General features: G+C 37.2%; 1 protein-coding gene and 1 long non-coding RNA gene across 14 annotated transcripts in view; both read left to right on the top strand.

Annotated features, from left to right (window-relative positions):
- The window catches only part of KAT6B (lysine acetyltransferase 6B), a 108,919-nt gene that overhangs the window by 13,332 nt on the left and 69,087 nt on the right, over nt 1-26,500 (top strand). The window lies entirely within an intron of this gene.
- Nucleotides 378-5,057, top strand: LOC117244662. The gene is made up of 2 exons (XR_004498162.1): nt 378-3,380; nt 4,769-5,057. It is a non-coding gene; the product is annotated as an uncharacterized LOC117244662 (long non-coding RNA).

Raw genomic sequence — 26,500 nt, 5'->3', positions numbered from 1 at the left:
GAGACTATACACAGGGAAATAAAAGAAAAATCTAGGTTTGGACTTTGTCAGTCCATGAAATACTGTTGTCTTCAGATGCAGCCATTGTTTCTCTCCTCATAACATCTTCATGGTGACAAAATACTGAGGAATGATGGCATTACTTTGCAAACACTTAGTCTCATGTTTGTGCTCATTTTAATTTACAAGTTAGCTTTATTTCTTGGAAGGGTGACCTGCACCTTAACTGTGTGTAGATCTGGTCCTGAAAGTTTTGGGATGACTGCTGGGTTCTGCTGCTCTTGTATTTTGGGGTGTGTTTTTTTGGTTTGGTTTTGGTTTGTTTTTTTGTTTTGCTGTTAGGATTTATTTTTTTTTTGGGGGGGGGGGGGGGGGGGCATACTGTTGTTGGTGGGTTTTGTTTTTGTTGTTTTTTGCTTGTCCCTGTAGCTTCTGAAATGCTAAAAGTACCAATTTTTTGCATAAGCCAAGGGAACACTTAGAAATGGATCCATTTAACACTTGAGATACTGGAGCTTACCAGAAATTGAAGTGGAAAATTTTCATCATCCCATATTTTGGAAAAGCAACTCATACCACTGTATAGATGGATATATCTTGGGGGCTTTTCTGTTTGTTTGTTTGTTTGTTTTACCATTCACATTTGGAGCAACCCAAGAAGCCTATTTGTAAAAGTTTTCTTGAACTGAATGGTGGGAAGTAAGTTAAATACTGCTATTTCCTGAATTAGATCAATCTATTCCTTCATAAGGCAGGGTAGATGTAAATTTTCAATTCCTGATGTGAATTAGTTTCTGCAAATAGCATCATATTTGCAGTAGCCTATAGATCTGTGAGGAAGACTCTACTCATCCTTTTCTTCCCCCAAGCTAGATATTCTAAACATAGTTCTGCATGATGCGCACATAGTTCTTGTTTATTGCAAGGAGAAATTCCAAACTTTATACTGCAAGCTGTTTAATTGTAAGGCTTGCTGAAATTTGATGTTTTGGTTGTTTCCCTTCAAAATTAGTTGGTGTGGTGTTTTGTGATGAGTCCTGTATTGAAACTGACAGCAGTGATTTAAAGAGATCCTGTGTAGTTCCAGCAGTTCTATTGCTGTTTATTCATCTATGCTATTTTCTGTGAATTCTTCTGTCATAAATGGGAGTGCCATTGGATTCCTAAACTATGGTTAGAAGTTTTATTCTTTGCATTTTCCTTCCAGACTAATTTTTCTTTGACTAGTTAATGCGTGGATATCTCCTTCATCAAGATTCCTTCTAAAACAGAAGCACCAGAAGGCTGCCTTAGATATAAGGAGAGCTACCTAGCATATTTTCTCAGTGCTGTTTTCTTATCTGTTCAAAGAGTCTTTGCTCTTCAATGTTCAACAGTAGTGATGGTCTTGACTCTGAGGTATTTTTTCAGTGTCAGTTGAAATGTGATAACAATTCTTATTGTTGCAGTAACTTTATTGTAAAACATGATGAAGAACCTTTATAACTTGCAGTTGAAGTTGTTTGCTATTTTTGACATGTTACTTTTCTGTCAAGAAACCTATCAGGTATAGATTAACTGCTAATTACCTGCAGTTTTCCAATTTGGTAGTTGGAAATGGCAAAAGACTTTCACTTTTGAAAGAATTTCAAGCTAGCATTAAGGAAAGACTCAACTGGTAAAAACTCAAAAGTTTTCTTTACAACTTTGAATCCATTTATGGTCCTGTTAGCAACTTGGTTCTCTGTGTTCAATACTGTATTTTCCTGGGTGTAAGGACAGACCCATGATCTGAGGGCTTGTTTCAAGCCAGGACATTAGGACTTTATGGAACCAAGTGGATGGAGTTCTGCTGTGTACTGGAACAACAGTATTAGGGCTCAGATGATGGCTGTAGTATTTTGAATATGATGGTATGTCAGATCAGGCATCACTTAGCTGACATATCCACTGCTGTCCTTTGTGGTTACCTGGTAAGTGCCAAATCAGCTTTTAAACTAGTGTGATTTCCTTCGGTTGCAAAATTACTTGTATTTATTGTTGTTTTTCCCAATCTGCTTCTATCCCTCATTGAGGAAAATTATTACTGGTGTCACATGGATTTTTCTATGTTTTTGTTTTTTTTCTTCAGGTTCTTTGTGAAGAGATTAAAGTTTTGAATTTGCAGGCACAGCCAGCCTTCTTGAAATGAATGGGTGTGACCTGTTATATGGATGCATGTGTGGGCAACTCTAGAGCTGCTGCACTTAGTTCCAGGTTTATGTGGATTATTGTGACTTCAGGTTGTGCTGTAGATAAGATGTTACATAAGGAAAATTCTGTGTGGTGAGGGAAACTGCAGACTTGTAAATTGTCTGTTCTTACACCTTGTCAATGCAGTACTAGCTACATATGTGCACCAATTTCTGCTTTGTCAAGTTTTTTGGGTCTAGAGGGGCAGAGCCCCATTTTTCTCCCCTTGTGGTTATCGTGGTACAGTCCAGCAGTTACCAATTAATGCAGTTCTAGGTGGTGTAGGCTTGAGACTTCTGGTTTTAATTACAAACAGGACTCTGGCACAGGAAAAAAGCTATGTATGATCTCAGAAGAGGTGTCTGGTAGGCATGGCTGATGTTTCCTCATCTTGGAATAGAAGCAGAGCTAGCTTAACCTGTGGTGAATTTGCCACACGTTTTCCACATGCTCTCCAGGAGTTAATTTCATCACTGGTGGTATTTTGAAGCTTCAATTTCACATCTGTTTTTTTCCAAAATGGTGCAGATGAGTGACTGTAGTTTTAAGAACTAATTTTTATGTAATGTCCATGTATCCGTGGCAACACTGACTAGCTGTGTTTGCATTTGTCTCAATAAAAGACAAATGTCAGTGGCACCTTTGTTTTAGACAAAGAGTACAGGCAGTTCTTAACTGATGAATAAGTAGAATTACAGAATTATTTAGGGTGGAAAACACCTCAAAGATCAGTGAGTCTGACTGTTAATCTAGCACTGCCATGTTCACCATTAAACCATGTTCCTAAGAGCTGCATCTGCATGTTTTGTGAACACTTCCAGGGACAGTGATTCCAGCACTTCCCTAGGCAGCAGGAAGTATTTACACATAACAGTTGAGAGGAAAAACAAGATAAAATAGCCACAGATGTGTTAAAGCACCTCTTTCAGAACTTCATGTTGGGTGATGATACTGAAGATGGAGAATGCTATTTTTCAGATGGCAAAGTAATGAGAGGTAACTGGCATAAGTTGCATTAAGAGAAATTGCAGACAGATGAAGGAGAAAATCCTTTAAAATGAAGATGGAGAAATGTGGTACTGGGACTCGGAGTGGCTATAGAATCTCCACCCTCAGAGGTGATCAGAGCTGGACTAGGCAATGTCCTAAGCAACCTGATTGGTAAAAATGTGAGTAATACCTAACTTGCAAGTAGTGTGGAATTCTTTAAAATGCTTACCATTAGTGGATAATGAGCAGTAGTTAGAAAAGGCATACAAAAATACAGTTAAATAGGTGATGAAAAAGTCCGTGTTTGAGCCTGAAAAGATTCTTAAGACCAAAGTAAACTCTGTTATGATCACTGAACTTAATAGTAGCTAGTTAACAATTTCTATGCTTATGAAGGCTGCTGTATCGCTCGCTTCTATTCCAAATTTAAAGATACTCAGCTTTCATTTCCTACTTCAGTTTTTCTCTCTTGACCTCTGAATGCTAGTATGCCTGCTTTAGGAGTTTATCAGGAATCTGTTAATGGTAGAGGAAGAGAACCGTGCATTGACTTCTGCAAATAAGTATTTGGTTGTCAGTCAGTTTATAAACATGGAGGTTAATATAATAAACAATGGAGTTATACACAAACATGGTATTTTCTGATCTGAATATTTTTGCTCTGCCTTGAACTGTCTAGGTCTCTTCCCTTTCCTCTTTATCCAGTTGTAAAAACTGAACTTCACAAAATAACTTATTAATGCTGTTTTGCAAATATTAATCAGCTTTAATATTGAAAAAATGTATAATAAACACGATGTATTTATTTTTATATGCTTGGCATGCATTCTGCTGATCTAGCAGAGCAAGCTTTTGGATATTATAGATGTTTTCTGAAGGTCTGAAATTTGTAGATAAATCAAATTACTCAAACCACACACAGGGTAGGTTCACGTGCTAAGTGCCTGTAGGATGGTCTGTTGCTGTGTTTGTACATGTATGTTTTAGCTGCATCCAAAAATACTGGAGCTCATGCTCTCTTGGAAGCCAGTGACTTGCTCTGTGGCTTATTCAAAGAATTGCTCTTGTTGGGTCACTTGATGTATTTGTCTGCCATACACTTAAGGAAGGAAATTACTGATACTGGTGTTCAGTAAGTTCTGTGCTTTGCCATTCGGAGTTTTTGTGACAATTGGCAGTTGTTTTTGCTTTATGAATTTGTGCACTATGTTTAAAAAACAGTGACTAGCTGCTCTTCTTGCAGGCATGTTTTCAGTCTTTCAGTGGAGAGTTGCGAGAATTTTCTGATCTGAACATGAGATGGGTGCTATGAGTCTTTTATTTGGATTAATAAACCACTGCAGGAATTTTCCTCTGTGTTCCCAACTTCCTATACTGCTCTGAATTCAGGATGATACCTCATTTCTCACTGTGAATTCAAATAAATAAATGTGGCTTTATTCAGCCTAGGATTGACAGATTTTGTTTTATGTCTTCTGGAAAATATTAGTGATGGAAGAAAGCAAAACTGCTCATTATCTGCTAACATGAACCAGAATCTGAATGATTTATGTTGTTTCTTTCTCAGTATTGTCTTTGGATATATTTTGAAGAGACCTCTGCAAGACTTGTTTCCTAGAGAAGATCTTGTAATACAGCTGAGAACAAGCTTTTTCCATTTCCTGATCTCCATCTGATGCTCAAATTTTAATTTGCTTGATGTTTTGCTAATGCAAATGCGTTTTGCTAAAACAAGTGTCTTTCTAATTTTATCAGAGGTTTTGTATGGAATTTACTTGTAAAAATTAATGCCTTAAAATTTTTTATTTGCTCCCATGTAGCAGGGAAGGGAATAATAAAATAGTTTTAGTAGTTAAGTGGTATTAGCATTGAATCTCTTACTTTGCTTTTCAAAAATATTTATCTTTGTTTTTGTGGACTTGTGTCGTAGCTTTCAGTTTCTGACAGCAACCTTACTAGCAAATTCCTTCCTTTCCCCACAACACATGCATGTTTACTTCACTGTTACTGATACTGTGAGACCAGCAGCTTCAAATAAGGTTAGCTTTTGTCTTTTATGTGCACAGCTAGAATGACTCCCATTGTTATTCCTTTCTTAGGGCATGACAACTTGACTTTTTCTTATTTAAGATATGTATTTAATAAATTTTACCAATTAGAGTAGACATCTGTTTGGAGATCAGCAGCAATCAAAATCACTTATAAAGAAATTGTTGGCTCGTGATGCATCTAAAATATTTCTGGAAGTTCAGCTTCTTTTAGCTGTTGCTAAGAGATAAATTTTCATTGACATGAGTGATGTGAGGACATGTCAGCATGTTACCAGTTGTTTTATAGGCAGTCAGCTCTGCCGCCTTGCAGATGGTTGGAAAACTCTTGGTAGAGGGTAAATGTGTGCTGATTATCTCATTGAATTAAGGTAACCTTTTGTCGTTCATTGAATTCTGCAGAGCAAGCACTGAGCAGCTGCTCTACTGTTGAATTCTGGATTTAGTGAATACAACGATTATGCTAAAGGGTGTTTAGTCCTGTTCCAGGTACTGAGCATTGGACTGCTGTAAGATTTTCTTATTTCATACTACCTTTAAAGTGTTGATATCTCATTGGATTGGTACCTGTGTTCAACATTTTAACTAAACTGAGTTTTTCACCTTTGTTGTCACCACATGCTTATTGATCTTTTCAAGCTTTGAAAGCTCTGCCTTTCTTCAAGTGGTGTCAAGGGGAGAAACTCTTGTTTCTGCCTGATTAGTCTCCCCTCAAATGTAGTTAAAGCAATCTGATTATCAAGTTCATAAATACATTTACTTTGGGTTACATTTATGAGTGTACACCTAATCTGTAGGAGTATATTTAAAGGTCATAGTTCACCGTCATGTTAAAGCTTCCATGTAGACTTGTTTTCCCTGTCCTTTAGAAGACAAATTAGTACACAGAATTTTAGTAAGGACAGTTTTCCAGATTTTTCTAGATAGTTTCTAGAATGATTTTGGAAAGGGATTGGGGAAGGAATTGTAGCATTCCCCAGACCAAGCTTTTACAGTACTTGGGTTGCTTAAAACGTTCCTGGATTGTTAGAGTTTACGCACCTTTTTATAAAACAGTTAAGGTCTTCAGATCAGTATAGCTTTGTACAAGAAAATTCTGTTTTGTAAGGATCCGAAAGTGAGTTGTTCTGAGAACATTTCAATTACTTCAGAAATTCCTCGGGTAAAATATAAATCAAATAAGGTGTTGTTCTGTCAGCTATATATAAAGGGGTGTGCTTGTGTACTTCGCTATATGGAAGGGGATAAATAGACACTTCATATAGACCCTAAGTTTAAGGGTTGGTGTCTAATGCATGTTATAGAAAAAATGTTTTACAGATCCAGTTTAGGTTCATCTTCTTTGCCCTTTTTAAGTGTAACTTTGACTTCATTCCTGAAGGCTTTGGGGCTTCATTTATTTTATCAAGTATTTAATGTTTTACATGGTTCTTTCATTTCCTTTCAGCCCACATCATACACTGATTAGACTTCTACCAATAAATGGTTGACCATACTGCGTGCAATTCCATGAAGTTGTTGGGCTGTTTTTGTAGAAACTGTATCATTCAAAAATTAGAAATTCTATTTTAATGCTAGGATTATAATGAAAAAGCTGATTAAAAATCAGTGTTTGGGGTATAGAATTTAGAAATGAATCTATGTTAAATGAATTTTGTTACATAAAGCATACACAATGGGATATTATATTCTTAAACCCAGGAACTGAAGTGTTTTTTCTGCTGTAGAAGTACCACAGTCAAATGATACATCGTTGAAATTATGTAAAAAGGAAGCAACTTCATATTTGTTTTATTACCCCCAATATATTTTTGCCCTAATAAGCAAATTGCTTTCTGTTTCTGAAGACAGTGCTAAAGCACTTGGAGAAATACATTGTCATAAATGTTCAAAATAGCTTCTCAGATGGAAGAAATTGCTCTTCTTTTGTACCTAGTGGAATTTTTATGGATTTTTTTTTCCTTTGCCTTTTAGTTTACTGAAATGCTGACATCTAACTCCAGTACATTTCCAATAATTCCTCTCTACCTCTGCTTTGTATCAAACAGGTTTCTTCTGTGACCTGGTTTGTGTTTTGAAAGTTAATTTTATATAAAAAAATCTGAGATATTGTCATAGCTTTCAAGAATGGTCTGATTATCATCTCTAAGATTGTCTCAGTGTTAAAACTAACTAGTGCATAATATTATATATGAAAATTAAGTCTTTAATCTCTTAGCAACCTTCCCTAGAATACGTTGCATGACTAAGGTAAACTGATATTAGTTGTTTTTTCAGGGGAAGCAGACCAAAATATAATAGCTCCTGCAGTGGTAACTTTCACTTGTGAGGGACTGTGGCCTCTTTGGAGATAAGGATGAGGATAAGTCAGGTTGCATGATGACTTCAACAGTACAGCTTCCAGTATCAGAGCTGGAAATGGCAGCTTCTGACAGCCTGGTTACACCACTGCTGTTTATTGCTGCTGTTAAAATCTAGCCCAAAATGGCACAGATAAGCCTTGTGCATGCTTGTAACAACTTGGAAAGTTACTCAGTTATGTGATCTAGCAGTCCCCTTCACCTCTCATCCTTTTAAAGCCTGTAATAAAGGGTGCTTGCTTTTGGATAGCTTTTCAGTAAAATATTACAAAATGGTACAGCTGGAGAAAAGACCCTTGAGTTTAAATGTAATCAGTTTTCTTGGAAGGAGTTTCACTGGGAGGAAGTACCACAGGGAATATTGCATGTTGCCATATATCACTCTTCATTGAAAAGGAGCTGTTAGACTATAAAGCCAGTAAGGGAGTAATTAAATTCTTAATTGGGGCTGATATTAGCAGAGGTACAATGACAAGTGTTTTGATACAAACGAAACAGCAACAGGGAAGCATGACACAGAAGTGCCCTTCAAACTAACACAGCAGTTCTTGCTTGTTAAAAGCTCTGTGAAGTTGCATTTGTTCTCCTATACTCTGTTGATATGCTAGCTTTTATATGCAAGTAAAAATACCACTTTTCCTAAGAGTTTTAAATGTAGCACTAGAAGAAAGTAATGTTTACATTTTATTTGCAGTTTTAACGCATTTGTATTCACAAACCAGTAAATAATTAGTCTACAAAAAATTTTTTCTTAGTAGACCTATTAAATTCCATCACAGCTTATTTGATACAGCTTATGCCATCAGCACTTATTCCTGCTGTGGTTAGTATCACAGAAGAGAGGTTTGGTATTTATGCTTTATGCTTGTTTTTTAGTTTCTTAGATGTGCCTTTTCAGGCTTGTCCACTTAGTGAAAACAAAGCCACTTAGTGAAAACAATAGCAAAACACAAAGGGTTTTTTATTTTAAAAAAATATTTTAAAATATATACTTAATGTAAATTTAGCAGAAGTACATTGAAGGTACTTTTTTTGTGAATGGTGTTGTTTGTTTAGCTTCATCACTGTAGAGCTTGAGTGAAAAGCTATAGTCAATGCTTCCTTTGCAGCTTCCATGGAGGGTACTGACAAGTGCCCTGTTATGAAAGTAAGAGGCAGTAATGGATAATCTATATAAAACCTGTTCACATGACATACAATTTAGCTGCATTCTCTGGGTTAGTTTGCCAAAATAACCAGTTTGTATTCAGACTCTGTTCTTCGTTGGTGATACCAACATCAGTAAAACAGTATAGTATGGGTTTGGTTTTTTTTTTACTTTTGTTTTGCTTTGAATGCTTCTCAGGTGTGTTAATTAGGAAGTCACTAATACAAATACCTCAAGTAATGGAAGAGACCCAAATATTGTGTCAAAATGGACAGATTTCATTCTTCTAAACTTGAGTACTTCAGAGACTTGAAGCTGAGCAGTGATTCTTTGTACAGCTGTTTCTGAACTTTTCCCATGAGGGAACTAACTGATAAGATCTTAACATAGGTTTTGTGGTTTGACTGCTCATAATTAAGGGAAGGAAAAACCCAACTATGATTTGAATTTGCTATTGTGGTATAGGACACAGTGTAGTTCATGCTGTTTCCTGTCATAATGAGCTCTATTAGGTTCTTTTGTAGAGTTCAATATTTTTATATTTAGCCTACAATAATTTGGGAAAATGAGACACATATATCGGAAATATTGGACTGTTCATCTGCTGAAGGAGTGAGAAACCACTTTCTTTTTCATCTGTTTCACTGGCCCAACCTTTTCCCACCCATCTACCTACCTGCCTTCCGCCATCAGTTCACACAGCTTAAAAAAATAGCTGGTTTGAGACCCTGACAATGTGTGTGTATTTTTCAACTGATGTAAAACTGAGTAGGAAATGCAGGCTTAACATGCTGTTTATGTCTCCAAAGTCTAAAGTCAGGACTCATCAGTCCCTTCCCATGATTTTCTGTGCTTCAGGATCAGCAGTGCTGGTATAGTTGAGCAGGTGAAGATTGAGAATAGATCTATCTAGTGTGTTAACTCAAGAGCTCAAGCTTTTATAGCTGGATTAAAATAATCTTTCTTTGGTCGTGACTTGTAACACTGGATTAAATTCTAAGTTAAATAGATAATCCATTAGAGTTGAATCAAAAGACCAAGTGAAGACAGTTTTTAAGAGCTTAATTTAATGCTTAATTCTGATTTGGGAGTAGATTCTGTCTCGAGAGGTATGATGCAGATGCTCTGTTTGAAGACTGAAAGGTTCTTACCTAGGTTACAGGCAAGAGCTGTTCTGCAAACAAATAATGATGGAATTTTGTTAATAGCACATTATTTGGAATTGAGTAGCCTCATTCATGCTGCAGAAGCACTTTTGTAGTACTGTAGTTTTCTTCTGTTTAATGTTAGAAATGTACCTGATTTAAGAAGATCCTGACTATCCTCCGTGATACAACAAGCTGAAAAGTAATCTTTCTGTACAGAGGACCGTACTGTTATCCTCAGCTTTCTCCGTATGTGAACTTAGCTAATGTATATTCATAACTAATTTGGAATTAATTTTGTGGTCACTGATTACAGGACTCCAAAGACTAGCCTCACTAGCTGCCCAATGCATGTCTAAAGAATACATTTCTCTCGAGGTTGGTTTGCTTGAATTTTTGTCTTGAACACAAATATTCAAATATTTTTAAATGGAGTGCTACAAACTTCCTATTTTTTGCCCAACATTCCACCACAAAGGTCACTTTCTTCCTCTTTAGTTAGAGCATACTGAAATTGTACTTCCACATGATTAAAGCATTGTTCTTTTGCTGTAAAGCTTTGCTGCAGGTTTGATTTTTTATTTGTAGTGGATTAATGCAATATGTCATCATTGGTACAATGGAAAATGATAAAATAGTTTAAGTGATAAAATATTTGGCTTGAAGGAAAAGATGATGTGCTGGGCAGCTCAGCTGTATTGTTATGCTCTTGTACCTTGCAGCCATCCTGTAGAAGGGGGTGAGGTGTTTGCTTTGATTTTGTTTTCCTGAATTTGGTCAATACAGATTTTCATGCACAAGATCCATAATGACCTAAATTATTTTCTTTCTTCTGTGGGCTGAAAACATGAAATATCTGTAATGGTGTAAAACAGGAATTCCAAACCTTAAATTGTGTACAGGTTATGAGGTGGAATCTTCCCAATTTCTTTCTTTTTCCCTTTCCTCATGGATCATATGGCTTTATTGGAAAAAATGGTTCAGATAGTGCAACCACAGCAGCAGATGCCCAAGACAGCTTTCCAAATGTCATCAGTACTGGTGGGCATTTACCTGTGAAAGCTTCTGGAGACATTTGGATAGTGTCTTATCCTTGATAAAATACATTTGCTCTGCAGGAAAATGGCCTGAGCGTAAACAGCTTTTTCTGTCCTGGCTGTCAGAGTTTGCAAGTGGCATGTAGGAAGTGCAAAAGGCAGATTTTTTTTGGCCTCCTAACAGGAAACTGCTTTGTTGCTTTTTCTTGTGTTTTGGGGTTGGGTTTTTTTGTTGTTCCTAGTAATACAAAGAAAAATCCTTGAAATTGTCTGAAATTCCAAGCCATCACAAATATACCTGATTTGAAAATGGTATTAACAAAACCCTAAGTCCACAGTAAAAAGCTGTATAGTGCAATTTAACAGGTATTGTCCATTAAATTCCAAGGAAGGTGTGAAAAAAAATATAAAAGGAGTTTTATTTATTTTCATGATAAAGAATAAAGAAGAGAAGTGATGGGGGGGAATACTACTTTCCTATGAAAGTTGTCATGCATGTGTATGTACAGTAGTACAACATGTTAAATTTCCAAAACTTTGCTTTTTCCCTTTGATTTGTAGGGCTAAACCCTCCTGCACAGTGCAGTTGCAGGTTGTTGAGTCCTGTCTTTTCTACTAATGTGTTTTCCTTTGATTAATGAATCGTTAGATTAATTAATGGTCATTTAGACCATTCTTGATATGGCCAGTAAGAAAGAACTTCTTGGCTTTCAGACTTGGAGATGTTCTCATGCTAAATAAGGTGTTTTCTCAGATCTTCTTGTTCTTGGATATAATGATTTTACAGCAATAGGTGAAGACATCTCAGGGTTTCTCATGGCTATGTGAGATGTAGTGCTTTACTGAGTTGTCCATTATCTTACACGCCTGCACTGCAGGGGGCTGCCATTTCAAGCTGTTTGGGTAGAAGACATTCTAAGAGCATGCATTCCAGGTTTAGCCAGAAGGATTTAAGAGGACCTAGCATGTCAACTAGGACACTTGCTGCCCTCCACTGATTCAGGGGGTATCTGGTATGCCTGGATCTGCAGAACTGCTATCTCTATGTCTCATTTGCAGCTGTAATCAAAAGTAAGTATATTAATTTCTAGTACCAGAGGTAAATGATCTTCAGCTGCTTCTCAGACTCTTAAGTAATGAGTCTAATCTATTGCAATAAAAGCTCTACTAGTCAATGAGTGTGGTACTTTAAGTAATTCAGTGGTTTAAATTTAATTACTGTACAGTGCTTTTTAAATCAAACTTTTATTGGCTGAAGGGCAAAGCATCTTAAGCTTTTTCAAATTCAAACTGTATGTTATGTGGAATTTTTTTAAGAGTGATAACTATGATCCTGTCATCTACAATATGTTCTGTATTTACAAGAGAAGAATTGCAGCTGTTGAAGTTGGTCAATTATATAGGAAATAATGGGATCAACTGTACTGGGATGCCAGAAAATAATTGAGTGTGTAAATGAGAGACAGACTCAGTAGTCTGTGACATCATACAGTGAATGCAAGGTTTTAATGATAAACTAGGTACTAATTATGGAGCTTTTCTGTGCTACAAATGAGCTAATTTATAGACTGCCAGCACCTGAAGAAGGAAGTCTCTTAGGGCCAGAGGCTTGTGTGTTATAACATATTTATTGGTTTGATAAAAGCTGTATTGCATTATCTGTCCAATTTAACCAGGAAGTATTTTTCTTATCATTTAACTGTAAATCTCAAGAGGCGAAAACTGTGGAGTGTGATTTTATATTTTAATGCCACTTAGCAGTAGCAATTCAGGAATTGATGCAAATAACAGCTTTAAACAGCTTCCAGGGAAGAGAATTTTCTTTTCTTCTCAGAATTGATTTTTATATGCCTTGAGGTACTCTACTTTTAAACATACTAATTCACAAATGTAAACATACAATGTTTTATTTGCACCACCCTGATTTATACAATGATTTACCAACTTCATTGTTTTGTGAAGACTGAAAGGTTTTGATTTTAAAAATAGAGAAATGAGTTGCTAGGTTTAGTGAGGATCAAGAGAAACCCAGAAGACTACAGGGAATGAAAGGAAGGTTAAAGAAGAAAATACTCTGTCCACTGTAAACTTTGTAATGGTAGTGGTTGTTACTGAGAGCAACTTCCTTTCTGCAGGTGCTGTCAGTCACTTAGCAGTGTTGAGGTTTTGACTTGTCTTTTCAAGTTAATTGAGTAACTTGCTACTAGCTGCAGCCAGATGCAGATACTTGGGCCAGAAGATGTGGGGTGCTGTAACAAATGTCATGGCACCATGTCCAACTGCAGTAAATCAGAATTTTGTTACTGATAAGTTGGATGCCTTCTGAAATCACTAGCAAAATGTAGTGTTAGTGTGTTCCTCCCCATGAGGTTATTTTGTGACCATTTTATGTGAGGAGTGTGAAAAACTCAGTAGCAGAGCCATTCTGGTTGTTGTGGGTTCTTCTTTTAGTTGTAGGAACATAAGGAATGATCTTTGCACTACTGTGCTTATTTAGTGCTTGTTTATGGAATAGGTGATAGTCACCTGAATATCACTTGAATAACGGTGTGATGTTTGTTTTTGGAGGTGGACAAGGATTTTTAGGTATTTAAATCCCAGTTCAGATCCTGGAACCACAAACACACATCAGACTAAACCTTACGGAAAGTTAAAGGTTATGAGGAGTGGAGAGTATTTATGTCCTCTCTCTATTTTGGTCTAGTAATGTAGTAATAACTGGGATTGATTAGAAAGTAGTGTAACTAAATAGCCTTGGAAGGTGGTACTTTTTGGTTTTGAAGAATGGGAAAACTGTTTCTTGAGGGCTCAGGATGAGTGGGGGTTTTTGTGCCCTTGTTTTGTTTTTTAATTGCTAAGAAGACTTTTTTATTTTATGCTAGGTTATCTCCCTCTTCATTTCCACCTCAGTTTAACACGTGACTGCTACTTACAACTCAGTTGTAGCATAGATACTGTGCTGTATGGCATAGTAAGGCTGAAATTACACAGGTCCGTGTTTCTGCTTCCGAAGGAGTGGACACAGAGGCAGGAGCTACATGTGGTGAAAGCAGGGAGTTGGGACGGGGCCCAGTGTTGTCTTGGGAAGGTGAAAACTCCATTTGAAAAGTTCTTAACCTCTTGAAATCACAAAAATATTCTGTTTTATCCATAATATGTGTTTGTACTTTGAGGAAATAAAAATCTCTAGAAAGATCAGCATATTCATGCCATCTGGGATTTTGCTTATGTGCCTACCTGAGAGTAAGCAGCCCCTTGGCATAGAATGTGCTGTCTGCCATGTCACTCGAACAGAATAGAGAGGTAAATATGTGTGTAAGTGGCTAACATTATGCTCTTGAGTTATTGCACATGTCTTTAAGCACATTTTGATGTGTAACTGTCTCTGTTTTGCCAGATGTTTCCATAGTTATGCTGACAGTAGGGCTCCTGTGGTAATATGCAGTGACACCATGCCCTGTCCTGAAAGACTGGGGTAAAGACTCTAAGCTGGAGACATGCTCAGGCTGCTGAACTGCTCAGCATGTCCTGGCAGCTACATATGGAGCTGTGATTGCTGCCACCTTTTGCAGAGTTGCTGCTGGTTTTGAATTCGTGTAGAGAAGAGTGTTGGTATAATTCTCTTAGCTGGATCTGTCACTTGTGTGCAGTCAGGTAACTCGGCACAGGTTTCCCCAGCACATGGATGTAGTGTCTCCCAAGGTGTCTTTGCACCAGCCACCTGCTGCTGCTGATTTCCAAGCTAACTAAATCTGGGAGCCACAGTGCTGAACTACATCTGTGTTGAAAGTATCAAACATAACCCTTAAAGCAGGAAGTTGTGAGGTTGTCATAATAGCTTGAGTTTCTAGACACTTTATTTTGGTGGTCTTCCAGCTATTTGTCCACGTGAGGTTCTGTGGGCAGTAAGAAAGGAGTGTCTGTGCCACAAGAAAATGTACTGAAAGCAAATAGATCTTTAAGGTTGGCTTTTGCTCAGATCAAATGCAAATGCCTTTATTATATTATGTATTAATGGTCTTGGTTTGTTTGGGTTGCTTTATAATGCACAATTGTTGTAAAGGAAATGAATCTTTTTTGACTTTGTTCAAATACACCAAGCTTGACGAAAAGCAGTTTAAACTAGATCGGTTTAATGAGGCCTGCTTCTATCAAATTTACTGCTTTAAACCCAACTACAAATAAAGTGAATTAAAGACCAAATTATTTCAATACAGATGTGCATTGAACCAGAGTGTTATAATGATTAATTTCCTCAAGTGTTTAATTCCCAGTAGATTTTTGTGTCAACAACCAAAAAAGAATTTATTGACTTTACATTAAGCATAGTTTGGTCTAGTTGATTATATTGTTCAAGTGTAAATTAGTGGGTGGTAGAAGACTGTGTTGTATTGGAATTTTATTTTGTCTTAAGCAAATTATCTCATGCCTTATTAGCAGTGCTTAAAATATATAGTTCTCACTCTTCAAAGAGATGCTGGGGCTTTCAGAGGTGTTAGTGTTTCTCCTGTTTGTTATGTAAGAACTTATATATTCAAGCAGTTTTCCTGCTGCCCTGCCCTAAGAGTGTGCTGTTAAGACTGTGTAGTAGATTTGAATGTTTCATGGCAAATTTGCTAGTTGTTTTTTTTTTAAATAAAATTTTACAAGTGATGTATAAGTTCAGTTTCAGCATGTGCAAATACAGAGGCCATTTTCTATCTGGGATAAGTATGGTCTTAGATGCAAAATATTTCCCGTAGCTTCCCTTCCAAGCCCTGTCTTGTACATCTGTTGCTCTAAATAGACGACTTTCATTTGTCTCTGCTTTTTATGGATTGCAGTCAGGAAACACGATTTGACTAATGTCTCATGTCTCATACAAAGATAATGCTAGAGGAGTATCTGTTTTTTTGGTTGTGTTTTAAAGGGCTGCAAATGCCATATGGAGTAGTTAATACTGTGTATTTATCATTGTCAAAGAACTTGTATCCTCAAATGCATTGTCTCCTCCCATACCCAAACATGCCATCAAAATATTGTTAGAAATGATAGGTATTGAAACAGATGATCATGAGAGGTGTTGAAATAGATGATCCTGATAGACTTTTTTATATTTCAATTAAAAATTGTGCTGTGCATTTTTTTTTATTTTTTTTTTAAGAGCAGATTTCTAGTTGGGCATGACATCCCTCCAGTTTGAAAAATAATTACTGTTAGATCAAACTTTCTGTTTTGTGTCTGTTATCAAGTTATCTATCAAAGAAAGTAAGATGAACGTTTAAAAGGTTCAGATCAAAGGCAACTGATTTAGCTACACTGAAGGCTCCCATCTTTTAATTTAAAATGTATCTATGACTAACTGATTACCTCTCACATTTATAAAAAAATATTGACATCCTGCTAAAGTATGCAGCGACCTCCCTTCTAGCTGAATTGTGTAGGTTTCACTGCAAGCACACTGAAAGCATTGATATTCCTGTAACCTTTTGAGGCAAGATATGTGTTTAGTGTATTAATGAGCTGGTTGAAGTGATGTACAGTAATTTCATCCTTGGGTAAAAACAGATGTGAAAGATTCTGTTTTAATATTTAATCAAGCTCAAAGCCTCTGTTGGCTTGTTTAAGTTGACCTGACAGCATTATACCTGGAAACACTTTGAATTAAACCCTGAGTGCTTGACCTTGTTCAAACAGTTGTAATTTAATAAGGCTGCTGTCTTTGTGGAGATAGTGCGGCTAATGGGCAAATCTTTTCTTGGCCAGGATTGCTTTTTATTGCAGTGGGAAAACTTGGTATCTGCTCTTAAAAAGATGCTAATCAGCTGAAGTAATAAAAATGAAATAAAGAGCAAAATAAGTTTTGTACAAGATTTGCTAGTCCTAGATTATAGTTTAAAAAGGAATTCCAGAAGATATCTGCTTTATTTTAATGTCTTCAGCATTCTTTTGTTACGGGTTTCTGGCAGTTAGCTCTGCTGTCGCTCATCTCTTGCCAGAACTTTTCTTAGGGTTAGGAGGCTCTGTTTCAAGAGTGGTATATATTGATCTGGACTCAGTTAAGTCAGAGCTTGCATCATTAAGGCAAATGGAATGTTTTTTAAAGGTTTTGGTTGTTGTCGATGTTTGTGTGGGTTTTTTTTTTTTTGGTTTTGCCTCTTCCCCTACTTGTGCCTGCAACAGAATTTCTTTGGCATGTTTTTTTAAAACAATGGGCCAGGGAGAGGTGGGGGGGTAAACAAAGTCTTCAATGTTTGTGAGCAGGTGTCATTGTATCAGCTAAAGTTTTGTGAAAAGAGGTGGCAGTGGAGTAGAAGAAAGATCATAAGACGTGAGCATCAAAGCAGGTTTCAGCATGGTATCTGGGGTCTAAATGAAGTAGGCTATGTAGTACTGAGACAGAGGAGCAGTTCTTATACATTAAATGTAATCACAAAGCTGGGAATTAAATGAGAGAAAAACATCAGGATCCATATCTCCCTATTTCATTGTGTACATTCAAAGACGTAATAAAATTGTTAAATTTCCTGGAGATTGGCTGGGCAGAACTGCACTGCTGTTAAAATTTGCCATCAATTTGATAGTTTGACTGTCTGGTTTACCAAGGTTAAGCTTGTGTTTTAGTAACCCCAGAAGCTATGTATTTTAAATAACAACACTAAAATCAGAATTAGTTTGAAACATTTTTTACTCTGAAAAGTAAAAATATAGCAACACTTATAGCTACAGTGTTACAAAATATTGTCTGTTAGTTGCTAAAGAGTATTAGTGTAGCTTGAAAGTACATATTAAACAAGGACTGCATCTGCTTACAAGAAATCTTCCGCATGCTGTAACAAATGCGCCTCACTATGCCAAGCAAAACAATAATTCATTAAAATCTATTTTTCTCACTCTATCAAAACATAACTTTTATTCTGAAATTCAGTCAGGTAAACATAGTTTTAATGTAATAGAATTTCTTTTGGCGCAGGTTATGGAATTACAGCTGTCTTCATATTCCTAGGATGCAGTTGATAAACACGATACGTATGGATGCATGCATTCAACACTTCTTTCTAGAATCAAGCAGCTGATCAGGGTAAGCTTGACCATGCACTATAAAGAATTGGAGTAATGCTAACTGGTGCCCCAGAGTGGATCCAACACGTGTTCATTTCTTCAGTTTTTTTGCATAGGCATTAAAAGGAAATAACTGTTCAGAGTCCTCCTAAACCTTGCTGAAGGTAGTTATTGCTGGTCTTTGATTTATGTGGGTGAAGAAAGGAAATCAAATTCTAAAATAAGTGTTCTTTCAACTAGTAGTTACTCATTTTATTGACACCTTATCTTTAGGGATTTTAATTGTTTCTGTAGTTTGAGAGCTTGATCATGGTTTGTCAAGCTCAAGAAATGTTGAGTTTGCTTCTCTGATCTGTTATCACTGTTTTGTGCAGTAGCTTGTTTCTTCCAAAGCTTGTGTTTCTACCAAAAGTGGAGCACAAGTACAGACATCAGTGACAGAAAGTCGCTGTCAGCAGCACATTAGTATTGGGAACCTTTGGCAAGACTTCAGCTTCATTCTGTGCCTTTGTGGATCTTCTTCATATTCTGCTTTGGCTGTTGAAATGTTAGCTTGCAGCATTTTGGCACTTTATTGTTGCATGGTTTTAACCTGGAAGGCCGATGGTGTGGTTTCTTTCACCTCCAGAGTATTGGAAATATGGTTCAGGCCCTTTACTGTGGGAGGTTATCTTGGCTGCTTGCAGGCTTATGTAAATGACAGGGAGTCTCAGTCCAGTTCTTTAAAAACAGATGTCTATTTTAAGCTTAATCAGAGTAATTTCATGTTCTTGCAAGTTTCAACAGTCTGGCCTATCGATTCCCTGTGGCAGAGGACATATATGATGGTAATGCCCTTTAACATAGTCATTTTTGGTTTGATTTATTAGAACGTATCCAAAGTCACCTGATAAAAACACTTGAGGAAACTCCATGTGCTGTACTTGCTAAAAATACATTTCCAGGCCTATTGCAGTGATACCATTGCAAGCTGGCAGGTTTCTTCTGTTGTCTCATTTTCCTGGTAGAACCTGGGACTTTGCATGCAGGTAACTGTTAATTGCTGCTTGAGTCATGGGGACAGATGTGGCTGCTTCTTAGACCCAGGAGGTAGCAACTAATTTTGCTAATAGGACAGAGACTTCAACTCAGGCTTGATTTGGATGGGATTGAACCACCACCCCATTTTTCCCATAAGCAGGAGGAAAAAAAGGTAATTTCAGTGTTGTGGCAGACTGACAGGTTTTGTATGGATGGGAAGTATCTAGTTTCTATGCTTCTTTCAGCAGTGCTAGTTTATTCTGAAATACATCCATCTTGGATACACACTGCTGGAATGGGTAGAAGTGCTAAACTTGAGTCTGGTCCAATATACAGAAGTAGTAGTGGTATGGAGTGACAACTCCACTGAGGGGAAAGATGGTTCATTTGGTACATTTGTTAAGGATATCTGCTTGCTGATTTATTTTCTGCTTTCCTACATTAAAAAAAAATACAAGAAAAATAAAGCAGTTGCAATTGCTTTGCAGCTGCAGTCAGCATTGGTCAGATGTAGTTTGCCCATCTTCCCTCAGTGAAGTTGAACTTAATGTCTAGATCGCACAGTTAACTTCTACTCAAGCAAAAATGACAAGTAGGCTTTATGGAAATTGGTAAGTAGATGGCTTTGGAAGCATTACTGCTGAAAGAGGAGGGAGGACAGCTCTATCTTCATCTTTGTGTTTGATATTGCACATCATGGTAGAAGTAGTAGCCAGATAAAGAATTAATATATGGTACTGGATTATATGTGGCACATGTTCCTTCTTGGTAAGATGGAGATCCAGGATAAATAGCAAGGAGGAAGAATATTTGGGTTGTAAGTATGAGCATGAGGGATATATTTTGAGAATTTGGAGCTGAGGTGGTAGGAAAGATAGATAATCCAGTCAGAATCAGATTTCACTAGATGTGTTGTACTGAGGAACAAACTACTCCTAAATGTCCGAGATACTAGGTTAAGCTACTGTTTCTTAGTGTGAAAGGAAGTACTTTCAAAATCTCATGGGATGTTTCATAGCTAGAATAAAAAAAGAAATCTTGAGTGTTGTTTTTCTGCTTTTATAGCAACAGAAGAGATTTCACCATCCTGTTTAAAAGCAGGATCTACATGTTCTGTACAATTAGCTTGCCAAGATATCCAGATGTAATGAGGAGCAATGCTTTCATTTCTTTGGTGTGATGTTTCTGGCCTTTCTGACCTCTTCTCTCCCATCTTGTTCCCATTACGCAAAACTGGTTTCAAACCCCACGTTTTCTCTGTGTACCTTAATGAAAGATGCAATACAGCTAGGAATTGCTTAATTTATAATAATGCTTTTATTTAACAAGATGGTCATGGAGTCAAATGTAAGCCCTTTTACCCTTGTATTTTTGTTGTTGCTACAGACAGAATACAAAATAGACAGCCCAGTGAGTGGGTTTTGCTTTAGTTGCACTGTTTGGCATGTATTTGTAAGAGATTAAACTGGAATCTCTTGTATATACAACTGCCCTCATCCTCTCGTGTAATACAAGTACAAAACATTATTCTTGCCTGAGAAGTGATATTTTTGATTTGCAGGCTCTCCGGAAGCTGTAGAATTTAGTAAGAGTGGTATGCTTCCCAGTGGTTGGGATGAAAATTTTTAAAATTTACATATGTAGTACTGATTAGAGAAATGCCTTTGAATTATTTTGTAGCAAGCTTCTCCATTTAATTTGCCATCCTAAAAAAATCAATGCATAGGTAGGTAATTAAACCAGAAATCAGACTAGGTTAGCAGTCTCAGCTCAGTAGGAGGTGCAACAATTTTACAACCTGTTTGTCATGACTACAACTTTATTTTCTAAAGGTGCCAGCAATTAGCTGTGTTGATTTAGCTGTATACTTGGTATCAATACCTCACTCTGTGCCTACAGAGTGATCAGTGTCACATTGAGTGCTGCGTGCTAGGATCTTTCTAACGCAGTTCTGTAACACCAAGCCCAGGGGGGACTAGCAGCACGAGCAGCAGCTTGCTTTTGACAGCAGAATGTCCTTGTTGCTATTGATTAGATTGTTCAGTGAAGTGAAAAAACATTGATCCAGCTTTAAACTGGTAGTTATATGATAATCCTGGAGATGAATGAGTATCAAGTGGAGTATTGCTGAGGGGAGGTGGCATGGGGGGAATCCAATACTGATTTTCTTGTGTAACTAATAATAGGCTAATGATAATAAAAAAAAATAAAAATAGTTGTTTTATTCTTTAGATCTACAGTAAATTAAATGCAGCTAATAAGTATGAACCAGATCTTTCTCACAGCTGATGTAAACAGCTGTAAAATTACATATGTCTCCTCTCTCTAATTTCCCAAATCCCTGTTCACTACTGCTCTCTAGTCTGGGCACTGGAGGAAATGCTGATATTTTCACTGGTGCAGGGTTGGGGCATTGCTCTTGCAGTGTTTTGGTGTCTGATTGGTGGTTATGTTTGGCACTGAGCTGCTCTGAAATAACATACTCATGTTTTGGAGCCAAAGTCAGTTCATATTTAAGTCCCTCTCATCCTCCTTTTACATCCAAAGCTTATCTATATTGTGTTGCCTTTTCTTTGGAAAGCTGACTTATTTATTCCTTTTTTATTTTCCTTCCTGAAATGAAGATTCTTGGGTGATTGTGGGGATATTAGCTTAGAGCAGGATCTCCTTACACTTTGTCTCCTAATTCTCAGATATTACCAGGCTAACATGGATCAATGAGATGGCACTGCAGGTGTTAACATTTTCTGGGTTTGAGTCTGCTTTGACTTTCACAATTTTTACTTTCATATGGGTTCTTCTTATGCAGCTCCTTAAGGAATGAGGAAGGCATCTTGAATATAGATGGAAGGGTCCTCTTCCCAGTCATTATTATAAATGCCACTGTGTATTGCTTAGCCAGTATTTTGGCATCAGTAGTGGAGAATGGCAGCAGCTCTCTGTTCCTGGCTGTGAGTGTTCTGGTGCATGCTCAACCTGAGATCCAACCTGACTTAGATTTGAGGGATGCATCTCAATCTCAAATTGTTGTGTTTGCATCAGTGAGCTCTTGAATCCTTGTTACCACTGTGTCTCACCAGTTTTTAGGGTTGTGTTACTAGGGTTAAGGGGTGCACATGTTTTCTTGCACAGTGTACTTATTTTCTACTCTTTAAAGGTACAGCAGCACACACTTTGAGGAAGACGTCACTCAAAGATCCTGTGTAGAGATCTCAATTTCTTTGATCGGTGTGGTCCACAGAGCCAGCCTTCTTCACATATATGCAGCAACTTTAACTTAGTTTAAGAAATCATATTGGCAGAGCAGTCTGCAAATCAGACTTTTAAGAAATGCCAAAATTCATCCTTATTCACTGTAGACTGTTGTTGTAGATTTGGGAATAGGGCTTTCTCCAGGGTATAACAAGTCCAAGCTCTGCCCTACAAGAACTTTGCAGTCTTGGATTTTCAGCATTATAACTTACTTTGGGCAGGTCATGTTAATTAGAGATAATGATGCAAAGCTTATAAAGGCAAAAATAGTTTCAGTATTATTCCTGTTCTACAAAACATTTCACTGTTTCCTCTTGGTGTATTGGTATATTTCTCTTTTGTCTTAGCTATGAGATGTAATAGTCTTTCAGGAAGGTTAATGCTGACAGAGAAACTTCTCCTGCCTCCCCTGCCTTTACCCTTGAATTTACCACGAAAGCATGAATGATCTTGTCTTATGGTTACCCTTCAGTCTGGCTTTATACATCTTATGATCGGATTATTATGTACTTAATTGAGAAACTAGAAGAGGCAAATTAATTAAAGTGCTTGGCTGTAGTTGTCCTCAGTATCAAAACTGTGATGATACTGCAACAGAACCTGGTTGCAGCAGTTGCCTGCTTTACCTTACATGCAGAATTCAAGTGTATGCCCCTGTGTGAAGTAGACATTTTCCCTTTCTCCTGCCTCTATGCTAATTTGGATATAAAACTGTTCTTTTGCCCAAGTTCTATATTTTGTTGTTCCAGCACAATTTGTTGTGTGTCATTGGGGATTTTAGGGGGACCATTAGATTAGCTAAGTTGGCTGTAAGTAAAGCCTGGAAATTCACAGAAGTTGCTTTATTTATTCAGCCACTTTATTTCTAGCGTCATTAAATATTGTAACTATTGATTTATGGTTAGATTACTGGTGCTTAGATGGCAGTGGTAAGAGTTTGCAGCTCTGCTGTGCTGTTCCTTTTGTAGAGCTATTAAAGAATTACTGGGAATTAGGCTTAAGAACTGTTCAGAAGGCAAAAAACTATGCAAAATACTTCAGCTCTTTAAATTCTTTCTTATGGTTTTCCTTCCTAGAGGGGAGATGGGTAGAGTATTTGGAATGAAATAGAGATGCACTTTAACTTTCAATATAAATTACACATACATTGTAATGGAAATGTATAGACAAACCCTTTTTTATAACCCAGTATTTTCAGAAGGTCCTTTCATGTAATGGGGAGGTGCACATTAGAGCTGCATACTGTTATAAAAAGATAGTTTCAAGGACAAATGTGTTTTCTAAAACTCATTTAATGAGCTTAAGACTCTTGTACACATTTATTAGTATGCAGAAATTCTCTTTCTGGCATTAGTTACTTCACTTGCTCAAGTGGCATAAGATGAACTTGAGTACTTTTGTTCACATAAACTAAGCATGCAGAGATTTGTCAATGTAGGAGACAAATGCTGGATGATTTTTGGGCCTGGGACCATATTTTCAGGACAGTGGAAAATTCCCTTTTTCCCTACTGTAGGCAAAATATAAATTTGATATTTCTGGTGTCTTCCCTGGTCCTTACTCACATATCCAAATATTTTTATCATAATTTCTCTGTACTACACAGTCTTTACAGTTTTTATGCATACCTAATAGGCATTACAAGTAAGTTAAAGGATTTGGTTGCCAGGAGATCACTTCTCAAACCAAACTAATATGAAGGTATCTCCTTAAATTCTTCCTCATAAAGCTGAATGAGTGGAAGGGTCAGTTTGAAAAGTTGCTAAAATTTTTTGAGGTAAAACAAGGTGGTATTGTGTAAAACTGTGAACAGTGTAATAGTTGTTATTGTGTTATCTTAACAGTAGAATTACTTTAAAATACTAACCTAATATCTAGGGCAAATAATGAAGTTCTTTCGAAGAAATTATGTTAATGTAATCTCTGAGCAGATAAAGCATAAATGAGTGCATGTTGCTTAACACTGCTAAATCAGAGCATGGAATGAAGAATGACAGACATTTTTAAATTGCTTTATATTGCAAGTGTCCCAGAAACTCTTCACTTCAACAGTGCTACACAGTCCTCTCACTTTTGTCTCTTGGGAATTTGGGGTGGGAAGAAGGTTCCATGTCTGCATGAACTTAGCCTTTAAACTGAAAAGTTCTTGATGTAACCACTGCTGAGAATTAATATTAATTTATTATGTTACTTTCTCTGAGCTGACACATTTCAATGACAAGTGTGCAGTAGGCTTCTCTCCTTTGTTTCCTCATATCATTTGGGAGATATGTGTCTACGCTGACCATGATACTGTGCAGAACTGAAGGGCAGCTGCATATTCAGCCTCAGTTCCAAGGGATAGGGCCAGAGCTCTCAATTGCTGGGTTTTCTTTAGTGATATTTAGTGTTGTAGGAAGAGCAAAGAACAATCCTTACATTTCGAGATTTTTTCTAAATGGTGATGCCTTAATCAGCTATCCAAAGACAGTATGATAGGAGGAAAATTACACATCCAAAACAGAAACTGAAGCTCTTTGTTAAATTATTATTCTAGCAGCTGTTTGTAGCTTTATGTAGATGCTTTCAATTAAATGTGACTTACAAAAGCTGTAAAAACGCCCCAGTACATTGTTCAGAATTGTAGTGGAAATAAATTTCAAGTGGGGGAATGTGGAATTAACTAATGCAGTAAGAGATTTATGCCCCTGTATAAACAAAAGTTGCAACATGGCTCTGACATCTTATGCAACTCTGTCAGGTGGTATTTGTTTGCTGGTAGGTTGTGAGTTTTATTTCTGTTTGGCTTCAGAGATTTTAAGCTTTTAGAGCATGTGCTTGTGATGGTTGATACAAGGATTTATTCTTGAGAAAATGAAGAGTCTGCCCAGAGATTATTGAACCTCCATTCTTGTCAGTGTTCAGGACTCTGATATTGATTTGCTGTGTTTCCCTGTTGCCTGACTTGACATCAATTTATGATTTTACACTGAATTTATCTCCTTTTATGGTGCGTCCAGAGAAGATTCACCAGAGGTGTTGTAGGGAAAAGTTATTCATCTTAAGAGATACTGGTTTCCAGGCGTGTGTATAGGTTTGTATGGGGAATACCTTTTCCCTCAGCTGATGACTTCAGTATTCCATTACACTTTAATTCCACCTTTCCCCTCCAAGCAGCGCAGAACCTCTAGAGAATGCTGGCCAGCAGACCATGAAGATGCTCAGCAGGCTGGAGCATCTCAGGGTGAGAGAGTCGAGCTTGTTGCACCTGCAGAAGAGAAGGCTCTGGGGAGGATATGTAGCACCTTCCAGTATCTGAAAGCACCTATGTGAAGGACTTTCTACAAGCATGTGTAGTGATAGTACAAGGAGTAATGACTTTGAATTGAAAGGGTTAAGAGGAGGTTCAATTGAAATGGTTAGAGTAAGGTTTAGATTAGATACTAGGAAGAAATTCTTCCCTGTCAGGGTGGTGAAGAATTGGAACAGGTTGCTCAGAGAAGCTGGGGATGTCCCATCCCTGTGAGTTTTCAAGACCAGGTTGGATGGGGCTTTGAGCAAGGTAGTCTAGTGAAACACGTGCATGTATGCACACACCCAGGTGACAGGGGGCTGGAACTAAATGTTCTTTAAGGCCCCTTCCAACCCAAACCACTCTGATTCTGCAAATTCACACAAGTAGGGCGTATGACTTAGTGAAAGTGTTGGTTTTTCCTAGAAAACAGTGCTGGAGTAGTGATTGTATAGTGTGATTAACTATGATTATGGGCAGGGGAAAATCCTTTCTCCCAGGAAACAGAAGTCTTATACTGTAGAAAAATACTCTTGTAATGTCCTTCCTTCTGCAGAAGATAAGATACAAAAAAAAGTTAATATTACTTTACTTCATTCTGTACCTGTGGGTATTATCTGTACTTATTGTGCAAGAGGATGGTGTCAGTGCATGAAAAGTCTCATAATTGAAGTTGATGTTTTGGGGTTGTTACAGTGCTGCTTCTTCCTGAGCTTTTTGGAGAGAGATGATGTTAGGAAGCGCTCACAGAATCACAATATTAACAGCAGCTTTTGCTTACAGCTGCTGTTTTCTCTCCTGGTGGTTTATGATATGGAGATGTTCTTCACCTGGTTTTTAGTGTGACAAGGAGCATGATATGTAACCAAGTTGAGTTCTCATCAGTCTTTTCCAGCACTCTTTCAACAATGAGCAGTAAATAACTGTCAAATGTGTAATTGTTCTCATATGAGTACTAAATCATTGAATTGAAATGAT

The sequence above is a fragment of the Parus major genome, chromosome 6 (assembly GCF_001522545.3).
Source record: "Parus major isolate Abel chromosome 6, Parus_major1.1, whole genome shotgun sequence".
NCBI classification, from domain to species: domain Eukaryota; kingdom Metazoa; phylum Chordata; class Aves; order Passeriformes; family Paridae; genus Parus; species Parus major.
This window is presented reverse-complemented; position numbering and strand designations above follow the sequence as displayed.